Source organism: Oncorhynchus mykiss, chromosome 21 (genome assembly GCF_013265735.2).
Source record: "Oncorhynchus mykiss isolate Arlee chromosome 21, USDA_OmykA_1.1, whole genome shotgun sequence".
NCBI classification, from domain to species: Eukaryota; Metazoa; Chordata; class Actinopteri; order Salmoniformes; family Salmonidae; genus Oncorhynchus; species Oncorhynchus mykiss.
This window is the reverse complement of record NC_048585.1, coordinates 24337913-24349347: the sequence shown is the minus strand read 5'-3', so window position 1 is coordinate 24349347 and position 11435 is coordinate 24337913.

Here is an 11435-nt window from a genome sequence, read left to right as displayed (position 1 = left end):
GTCTTTATTGTATATCATGATATCTGTGAGGCAAGACAATACGATATCTTATGATTAAAAAGACAAATAAAAACCTGTTGTCACGCCCTGACCTTAGAGATCCTTTAAATTCTCTATTTGGTAGGTCAGGGTGTGACTAGGGTGGGAAGTCTATGTTTATATTTCTTTGTTGGCTGAGTATGGTTCCCAATCAGAGGCAGCTGTCTATCGTTGTCTCTGATTGGGGATCATACTTAGGCAGCCCTTTTCCCACCTTCAGTTGTGGGATCTTGTCTTTGGTTGTTGCATGTGTTTGCACGCCTAGCTTTACTTCGGTGTTTATTGTTTTTGGTGAAACATTTATAATTAAAAGATAATGTATGCGTACCACGCTGCACCTTGGTCTTTATTTAACAACGGACGTAACACCTGTTGCATCATTTGAGGTTAAATACATTTAGAAATAAGGACAGATGAGAATAAAGAGGATCAGGGGAGAATCAGTGTAACTTAAGCAAATCAAATGTATTTTTAAGTTATCAATTTGTACAATATATGCTGAAACGATACATACATGTTATGGTAAATGTCGTATTTCATGATGGAATCTACCATATTCTAAAATGTAACATATACAGTATATTATATGCCATATGACAAGTAGAAAACTGCTACCTAACCTGTTCACTGCTAGAGTCAAAGCACAACAAACATATGTTGTTATTATAAACAGAGCAACAGCAACAGGTAGAAGTGTATTCAGCATTTACAAACAGCAAGGGACTTGGCAGTTATGATGCCTGCAGCTCAACTCATTCAACCAATTAGGCAACAGTACACAGCCAAGTCTTGGTGATTGTCCACTGAATCCTTAAAGAGAAGACAACTTCAAGAATGACACAATTGTAGATCACAGAGAAAGAACAACAGTACAGCACTTTATCCAGGCCGAGGGGTATTAAGGATGTGTAAAAAATGTGAAATGTCAGAATAATAGTAGAGAGAATGATTGATTTCAGCTTTTATTTCTTTCATCACATTCCCAGTGGGCCAAAAGTTTACATACACTCAATTAGTATTTGGTAGCATTGCCTATAAATTGTTTAACTTGGGTTAAACGTTTTGGGTAGCCTTCCACAAGCTTCCCACAATAAGTTGGGTGAATTTTGGCACATTCCTCCTGAAAGAGCTGGTGTAACGGAGTCAGGATGTAGGCCTCCTTGCTCGCACACGATTTTTCAGTTCTGCCTACAAATGTTAATTGAATTGTTAATAGAATTGTTGCATGTTTACATGGAGTGAAATGGCCCCTATTTTGTTCAGAAACTAAATGATTTGACTTCATGTTGTCAAATGAATCGACCCTTTTTAATTTTCTGTAGGGTTGCATCTAAATATTGTTTCAATGTTTTGTAAGATGGTTAAGCTCCTCATCCTGGAGTGCAACAACATTGACCTTTTATCTCAGAAGGCAATACTTATAGTATTTCTAGTCAAGTGGGTGATGTAATCAACCATTGTAAGCACTAGTAAACGATGTGAGGGAAAGCATTAATTGAGCAACATGTTACAGATGCTGTGAAGTTGGAATAAGCCAGTTTGGACCTTACCATGTAATGTAGAGTTTGGGTCATAAGTTCAAAGGTCTGTATGTTTGTATATATATGTGGTGTGTGTGTCTATGTTTGTGTAGAATTGAGTGTGTATGTGTGTGTCACAGGAGGTTGGTGTCACCTTAATAGGGGAGGACGGGATCGTGGTGGTGGCTGAAGCGGAATTAGTGGAAGGGTATGAAATACATCAATACGCCCGGAATGGTTCATGCTGCGGGCGGGCAGAGGGTGGTCAGACGACTTCAGGATGAAAATGTTGTTTTAGTCCAGCCAGCAGAGGCTCATGTTACACAGCCGGCTTGCGCACCTGCTACAGTGGTGGCAAAAACAATGATCCGATGTGATTGAGTTTGTGGCCCTTTATGTGATGAATGATAAAATGATCAAATCCTATAGGAGTCCAATAAAACTGGTTCCAAAATCGGATAGGATTTGTATATTAGTATATTGTATTGGAATCCTATAGGATAGAATGGTAAAGAGTCCAATAGGACTGGTACCAAAATCTGATAGGATTGTTCTGTTGGTTTCTTGTAGATTAAATCCTATAGGATATAATCCCATAGGAGTCCAATAGGACTAGTTCCAAATTCTGATAGGATTTTTCTATTGGTCATACTGCAAATGAACTTGCAACCTTGAATCCGTCCCATATTGTGGTGGTGTGTTGAATAGGTTGAGAGGTGTGAGTAGGTAAATATATGGAGATTGTGCTCCGGTTTAAGGCCTTCCCACACTGTACGTCAGATTCAGTCTATTACGATTATTACATGTCACACTGTGTGATGTTACCAAATTAAAATCATAATATCAACTTGGCCAGATTGTACGATTTGCTTCAGTTCTGTCGAGAAAGTCTGCGATGGCTAAAATTGCAGAAAGGCTATGACAATGTTCTGGCAGTATGAGTGTTTGGCTGAAAATCTCCCTCCTGACAGAATTCTCCTCCACGCACGTACTCAATTCTTCATTGCTGAGACTTCCTTGCTAGTTGAGATTTCACTAGTAATGTCTGCAGTTTTCGGGTTTGGCTATTTGTTTCAAGTGTATTAATTTAAAAAAATATATCTTTGCCAAAATCTGTCATCTCTCGCATGTCTATACTTTTAATATAACACACATTCATTTCGGTTGCCTATTCTGACATGAAGTTTGTTCCATAGAAAGTATGTGACTCTGATGTGTGCCACAGAAAGTATTTGACTGTAGTGACAAAATTAAGGAAATTAGAAGGGGGGGAGGATTTTGGCCAAAATCCCTCACCCCCTTTCTATCTTGGGACTGCAAGGCCTGACACACTTCATAATCATTTTGGTAGCTCATGTTGACCAGTAGTGTGTGCCACAGAAAGCCAAATTTGAGTATAAATAAACATTTATTTTATAAGCATTTTGTAATGTTTAAGAAAATAAAGATAATACTAGCACACAATAACACAAAAACATGTAAATACAATCTTTATAATCCACAACTGTGACGCTGATTTTTCATAGCAGTGTAGCCATATCACCTTAAGAAGAATGAGGGTGTGTGTATGTGGAATACGTTGGATTTTGGACAAGCCAAAGTGATGGAAAATAAATCAGTTCATTCTGTCTTTATTGTATATCATGATATCTGTGAGGCAAGACAATACGATATCTTATGATTAAAAAGACAAATAAAAACCTGTTGTCACGCCCTGACCTTAGAGATCCTTTAAATTCTCTATTTGGTAGGTCAGGGTGTGACTAGGGTGGGAAGTCTATGTTTATATTTCTTTGTTGGCTGAGTATGGTTCCCAATCAGAGGCAGCTGTCTATCGTTGTCTCTGATTGGGGATCATACTTAGGCAGCCCTTTTCCCACCTTCAGTTGTGGGATCTTGTCTTTGGTTGTTGCATGTGTTTGCACGCCTAGCTTTACTTCGGTGTTTATTGTTTTTGGTGAAACATTTATAATTAAAAGATAATGTATGCGTACCACGCTGCACCTTGGTCTTTATTTAACAACGGACGTAACACCTGTTGCATCATTTGAGGTTAAATACATTTAGAAATAAGGACAGATGAGAATAAAGAGGATCAGGGGAGAATCAGTGTAACTTAAGCAAATCAAATGTATTTTTAAGTTATCAATTTGTACAATATATGCTGAAACGATACATACATGTTATGGTAAATGTCGTATTTCATGATGGAATCTACCATATTCTAAAATGTAACATATACAGTATATTATATGGCATATGACAAGTAGAAAACTGCTACCTAACCTGTTCACTGCTAGAGTCAAAGCACAACAAACATATGTTGTTATTATAAACAGAGCAACAGGTAGAAGTGTATTCAGCATTTACAAACAGCAAGGGACATGGCAGTTATGATGCCTGCAGCTCAACTCATTCAACCAATTAGGCAACAGTACACAGCCAAGTCTTGGTGATTGTCCACTGAATCCTTAAAGAGAAGACAACTTCAAGAATGACACAATTGTAGATCACAGAGAAAGAACAACAGTACAGCACTTTATCCAGGCCGAGGGGTATTAAGGAGCTGGTCATTTTCTGGCCCTGTAGACTAGAATTAGAATCCTGAACATAATGTGAGCTGCAATAGGGAGCCCGTCCAGGGTGCAAATCAGTGGAGGGGAATCTGAGAATGCAGGCAGTCCAGCAGGGTGTGAGTTGAAGTTGTCAATTCTGGAGCTGACAACGCTCTGATTTAGCATCTTGGGGGCATCGCTGGGTGGTATGGAGGAAGAAGCAGAACGTTCAGGTTAGGGCAGGAATGTAAATGACGTGATCATCTCGGATTATCTAACATCTGAGAACGGGCAGGCATTCCCTCGGATGAAGAGCATCGCCGTCTTGCTGATTATGTGCTGTCATCCAGGTGGAAATCATCCATATCTGATGTAGGAAAATAGATACGTTGAGTGTCCCGTGAATAAGTTGATGTATATGTACTGTAATTGTGTATGTGTATATATCTCTTGGTATATATTTTATTTTAATTTTTATTATCATTATTGTGTTGAGGGGTGGGGGGTGGGGGGAGGTTGATGGGTATGGTGGAGGTGCTGGGGGTGTCCTATTGAGGGTTGATGGGGATGGTGGAGGTGCTGGGGGTGTCCTATTGAGGGTTGATGGGGATGGTGGAGGTGCTGGGGGTGTCCTATTGAGGGTTGATGGGCATGGTGGAGGTGCTGGGGGTGTCCTATTGAGGGTTGATGGCGATGGTGGAGGTGCTGGGGGTGTCTTATTGAGGGTTGATGGGGATGGTGAAGGTGCTGGGGTTGTAATATTGAGGGTTGATGGCGATGGTGGAGGTGCTGGGGGTGTCCTATTGAGGGTTGATGGGGATGGTGGAGGTGCTGGGGGGGTGACTAACAGAAATTGAATAATGTGTCCCTGAACAAATGGGGGGGTCAAAATCAAAAGTAACAGTCAGTATCTGATGTTTTAATCTTAGTAAAAATTCCCTGTCTTAGGTCAGTTAGGATCACCACAACATTTTTAAAAAATGTGAAATGTCAGAATAATAGTAGAGAGAATGATTGATTTCAGCTTTTATTTCTTTCATCACATTCCCAGTGGGCCAAAAGTTTACATACACTCAATTAGTATTTGGTAGCATTGCCTATAAATTGTTTAACTTGGGTTAAACGTTTTGGGTAGCCTTCCACAAGCTTCCCACAATAAGTTGGGTGAATTTTGGCACATTCCTCCTGAAAGAGCTGGTGTAACGGAGTCAGGATGTAGGCCTCCTTGCTCGCACACGATTTTTCAGTTCTGCCTACAAATGTTAATTGAATTGTTAATAGAATTGTTGCATGTTTACATGGAGTGAAATGGCCCCTATTTTGTTCAGAAACTAAATGATTTGACTTCATGTTGTCAAATGAATCGACCCTTTTTAATTTTCTGTAGGGTTGCATCTAAATATTGTTTCAATGTTTTGTAAGATGGTTAAGCTCCTCATCCTGGAGTGCAACAACATTGACCTTTTATCTCAGAAGGCAATACTTATAGTATTTCTAGTCAAGTGGGTGATGTAATCAACCATTGTAAGCACTAGTAAACGATGTGAGGGAAAGCATTAATTGAGCAACATGTTACAGATGCTGTGAAGTTGGAATAAGCCAGTTTGGACCTTACCATGTAATGTAGAGTTTGGGTCATAAGTTCAAAGGTCTGTATGTTTGTATATATATGTGGTGTGTGTGTCTATGTTTGTGTAGAATTGAGTGTGTATGTGTGTGTCACAGGAGGTTGGTGTCACCTTAATAGGGGAGGACGGGATCGTGGTGGTGGCTGAAGCGGAATTAGTGGAAGGGTATGAAATACATCAATACGCCCGGAATGGTTCATGCTGCGGGCGGGCAGAGGGTGGTCAGACGACTTCAGGATGAAAATGTTGTTTTAGTCCAGCCAGCAGAGGCTCATGTTACACAGCCGGCTTGCGCACCTGCTACAGTGGTGGCAAAAACAATGATCCGATGTGATTGAGTTTGTGGCCCTTTATGTGATGAATGATAAAATGATCAAATCCTATAGGAGTCCAATAAAACTGGTTCCAAAATCGGATAGGATTTGTATATTAGTATATTGTATTGGAATCCTATAGGATAGAATGGTAAAGAGTCCAATAGGACTGGTACCAAAATCTGATAGGATTGTTCTGTTGGTTTCTTGTAGATTAAATCCTATAGGATATAATCCCATAGGAGTCCAATAGGACTAGTTCCAAATTCTGATAGGATTTTTCTATTGGTCATACTGCAAATGAACTTGCAACCTTGAATCCGTCCCATATTGTGGTGGTGTGTTGAATAGGTTGAGAGGTGTGAGTAGGTAAATATATGGAGATTGTGCTCCGGTTTAAGGCCTTCCCACACTGTACGTCAGATTCAGTCTATTACGATTATTACATGTCACACTGTGTGATGTTACCAAATTAAAATCATAATATCAACTTGGCCAGATTGTACGATTTGCTTCAGTTCTGTCGAGAAAGTCTGCGATGGCTAAAATTGCAGAAAGGCTATGACAATGTTCTGGCAGTATGAGTGTTTGGCTGAAAATCTCCCTCCTGACAGAATTCTCCTCCACGCACGTACTCAATTCTTCATTGCTGAGACTTCCTTGCTAGTTGAGATTTCACTAGTAATGTCTGCAGTTTTCGGGTTTGGCTATTTGTTTCAAGTGTATTAATTTAAAAAAATATATCTTTGCCAAAATCTGTCATCTCTCGCATGTCTATACTTTTAATATAACACACATTCATTTCGGTTGCCTATTCTGACATGAAGTTTGTTCCATAGAAAGTATGTGACTCTGATGTGTGCCACAGAAAGTATTTGACTGTAGTGACAAAATTAAGGAAATTAGAAGGGGGGGAGGATTTTGGCCAAAATCCCTCACCCCCTTTCTATCTTGGGACTGCAAGGCCTGACACACTTCATAATCATTTTGGTAGCTCATGTTGACCAGTAGTGTGTGCCACAGAAAGCCAAATTTGAGTATAAATAAACATTTATTTTATAAGCATTTTGTAATGTTTAAGAAAATAAAGATAATACTAGCACACAATAACACAAAAACATGTAAATACAATCTTTATAATCCACAACTGTGACGCTGATTTTTCATAGCAGTGTAGCCATATCACCTTAAGAAGAATGAGGGTGTGTGTATGTGGAATACGTTGGATTTTGGACAAGCCAAAGTGATGGAAAATAAATCAGTTCATTCTGTCTTTATTGTATATCATGATATCTGTGAGGCAAGACAATACGATATCTTATGATTAAAAAGACAAATAAAAACCTGTTGTCACGCCCTGACCTTAGAGATCCTTTAAATTCTCTATTTGGTAGGTCAGGGTGTGACTAGGGTGGGAAGTCTATGTTTATATTTCTTTGTTGGCTGAGTATGGTTCCCAATCAGAGGCAGCTGTCTATCGTTGTCTCTGATTGGGGATCATACTTAGGCAGCCCTTTTCCCACCTTCAGTTGTGGGATCTTGTCTTTGGTTGTTGCATGTGTTTGCACGCCTAGCTTTACTTCGGTGTTTATTGTTTTTGGTGAAACATTTATAATTAAAAGATAATGTATGCGTACCACGCTGCACCTTGGTCTTTATTTAACAACGGACGTAACACCTGTTGCATCATTTGAGGTTAAATACATTTAGAAATAAGGACAGATGAGAATAAAGAGGATCAGGGGAGAATCAGTGTAACTTAAGCAAATCAAATGTATTTTTAAGTTATCAATTTGTACAATATATGCTGAAACGATACATACATGTTATGGTAAATGTCGTATTTCATGATGGAATCTACCATATTCTAAAATGTAACATATACAGTATATTATATGGCATATGACAAGTAGAAAACTGCTACCTAACCTGTTCACTGCTAGAGTCAAAGCACAACAAACATATGTTGTTATTATAAACAGAGCAACAGGTAGAAGTGTATTCAGCATTTACAAACAGCAAGGGACATGGCAGTTATGATGCCTGCAGCTCAACTCATTCAACCAATTAGGCAACAGTACACAGCCAAGTCTTGGTGATTGTCCACTGAATCCTTAAAGAGAAGACAACTTCAAGAATGACACAATTGTAGATCACAGAGAAAGAACAACAGTACAGCACTTTATCCAGGCCGAGGGGTATTAAGGAGCTGGTCATTTTCTGGCCCTGTAGACTAGAATTAGAATCCTGAACATAATGTGAGCTGCAATAGGGAGCCCGTCCAGGGTGCAAATCAGTGGAGGGGAATCTGAGAATGCAGGCAGTCCAGCAGGGTGTGAGTTGAAGTTGTCAATTCTGGAGCTGACAACGCTCTGATTTAGCATCTTGGGGGCATCGCTGGGTGGTATGGAGGAAGAAGCAGAACGTTCAGGTTAGGGCAGGAATGTAAATGACGTGATCATCTCGGATTATCTAACATCTGAGAACGGGCAGGCATTCCCTCGGATGAAGAGCATCGCCGTCTTGCTGATTATGTGCTGTCATCCAGGTGGAAATCATCCATATCTGATGTAGGAAAATAGATACGTTGAGTGTCCCGTGAATAAGTTGATGTATATGTACTGTAATTGTGTATGTGTATATATCTCTTGGTATATATTTTATTTTAATTTTTATTATCATTATTGTGTTGAGGGGTGGGGGGTGGGGGGAGGTTGATGGGTATGGTGGAGGTGCTGGGGGTGTCCTATTGAGGGTTGATGGGGATGGTGGAGGTGCTGGGGGTGTCCTATTGAGGGTTGATGGGGATGGTGGAGGTGCTGGGGGTGTCCTATTGAGGGTTGATGGGCATGGTGGAGGTGCTGGGGGTGTCCTATTGAGGGTTGATGGCGATGGTGGAGGTGCTGGGGGTGTCTTATTGAGGGTTGATGGGGATGGTGAAGGTGCTGGGGTTGTAATATTGAGGGTTGATGGCGATGGTGGAGGTGCTGGGGGTGTCCTATTGAGGGTTGATGGGGATGGTGGAGGTGCTGGGGGGGTGACTAACAGAAATTGAATAATGTGTCCCTGAACAAATGGGGGGGTCAAAATCAAAAGTAACAGTCAGTATCTGATGTTTTAATCTTAGTAAAAATTCCCTGTCTTAGGTCAGTTAGGATCACCACAACATTTTTAAAAAATGTGAAATGTCAGAATAATAGTAGAGAGAATGATTGATTTCAGCTTTTATTTCTTTCATCACATTCCCAGTGGGCCAAAAGTTTACATACACTCAATTAGTATTTGGTAGCATTGCCTATAAATTGTTTAACTTGGGTTAAACGTTTTGGGTAGCCTTCCACAAGCTTCCCACAATAAGTTGGGTGAATTTTGGCACATTCCTCCTGAAAGAGCTGGTGTAACGGAGTCAGGATGTAGGCCTCCTTGCTCGCACACGATTTTTCAGTTCTGCCTACAAATGTTAATTGAATTGTTAATAGAATTGTTGCATGTTTACATGGAGTGAAATGGCCCCTATTTTGTTCAGAAACTAAATGATTTGACTTCATGTTGTCAAATGAATCGACCCTTTTTAATTTTCTGTAGGGTTGCATCTAAATATTGTTTCAATGTTTTGTAAGATGGTTAAGCTCCTCATCCTGGAGTGCAACAACATTGACCTTTTATCTCAGAAGGCAATACTTATAGTATTTCTAGTCAAGTGGGTGATGTAATCAACCATTGTAAGCACTAGTAAACGATGTGAGGGAAAGCATTAATTGAGCAACATGTTACAGATGCTGTGAAGTTGGAATAAGCCAGTTTGGACCTTACCATGTAATGTAGAGTTTGGGTCATAAGTTCAAAGGTCTGTATGTTTGTATATATATGTGGTGTGTGTGTCTATGTTTGTGTAGAATTGAGTGTGTATGTGTGTGTCACAGGAGGTTGGTGTCACCTTAATAGGGGAGGACGGGATCGTGGTGGTGGCTGAAGCGGAATTAGTGGAAGGGTATGAAATACATCAATACGCCCGGAATGGTTCATGCTGCGGGCGGGCAGAGGGTGGTCAGACGACTTCAGGATGAAAATGTTGTTTTAGTCCAGCCAGCAGAGGCTCATGTTACACAGCCGGCTTGCGCACCTGCTACAGTGGTGGCAAAAACAATGATCCGATGTGATTGAGTTTGTGGCCCTTTATGTGATGAATGATAAAATGATCAAATCCTATAGGAGTCCAATAAAACTGGTTCCAAAATCGGATAGGATTTGTATATTAGTATATTGTATTGGAATCCTATAGGATAGAATGGTAAAGAGTCCAATAGGACTGGTACCAAAATCTGATAGGATTGTTCTGTTGGTTTCTTGTAGATTAAATCCTATAGGATATAATCCCATAGGAGTCCAATAGGACTAGTTCCAAATTCTGATAGGATTTTTCTATTGGTCATACTGCAAATGAACTTGCAACCTTGAATCCGTCCCATATTGTGGTGGTGTGTTGAATAGGTTGAGAGGTGTGAGTAGGTAAATATATGGAGATTGTGCTCCGGTTTAAGGCCTTCCCACACTGTACGTCAGATTCAGTCTATTACGATTATTACATGTCACACTGTGTGATGTTACCAAATTAAAATCATAATATCAACTTGGCCAGATTGTACGATTTGCTTCAGTTCTGTCGAGAAAGTCTGCGATGGCTAAAATTGCAGAAAGGCTATGACAATGTTCTGGCAGTATGAGTGTTTGGCTGAAAATCTCCCTCCTGACAGAATTCTCCTCCACGCACGTACTCAATTCTTCATTGCTGAGACTTCCTTGCTAGTTGAGATTTCACTAGTAATGTCTGCAGTTTTCGGGTTTGGCTATTTGTTTCAAGTGTATTAATTTAAAAAAATATATCTTTGCCAAAATCTGTCATCTCTCGCATGTCTATACTTTTAATATAACACACATTCATTTCGGTTGCCTATTCTGACATGAAGTTTGTTCCATAGAAAGTATGTGACTCTGATGTGTGCCACAGAAAGTATTTGACTGTAGTGACAAAATTAAGGAAATTAGAAGGGGGGGAGGATTTTGGCCAAAATCCCTCACCCCCTTTCTATCTTGGGACTGCAAGGCCTGACACACTTCATAATCATTTTGGTAGCTCATGTTGACCAGTAGTGTGTGCCACAGAAAGCCAAATTTGAGTATAAATAAACATTTATTTTATAAGCATTTTGTAATGTTTAAGAAAATAAAGATAATACTAGCACACAATAACACAAAAACATGTAAATACAATCTTTATAATCCACAACTGTGACGCTGATTTTTCATAGCAGTGTAGCCATATCACCTTAAGAAGAATGAGGGTGTGTGTATGTGGAATACGTTGGATTTTGGACAAGC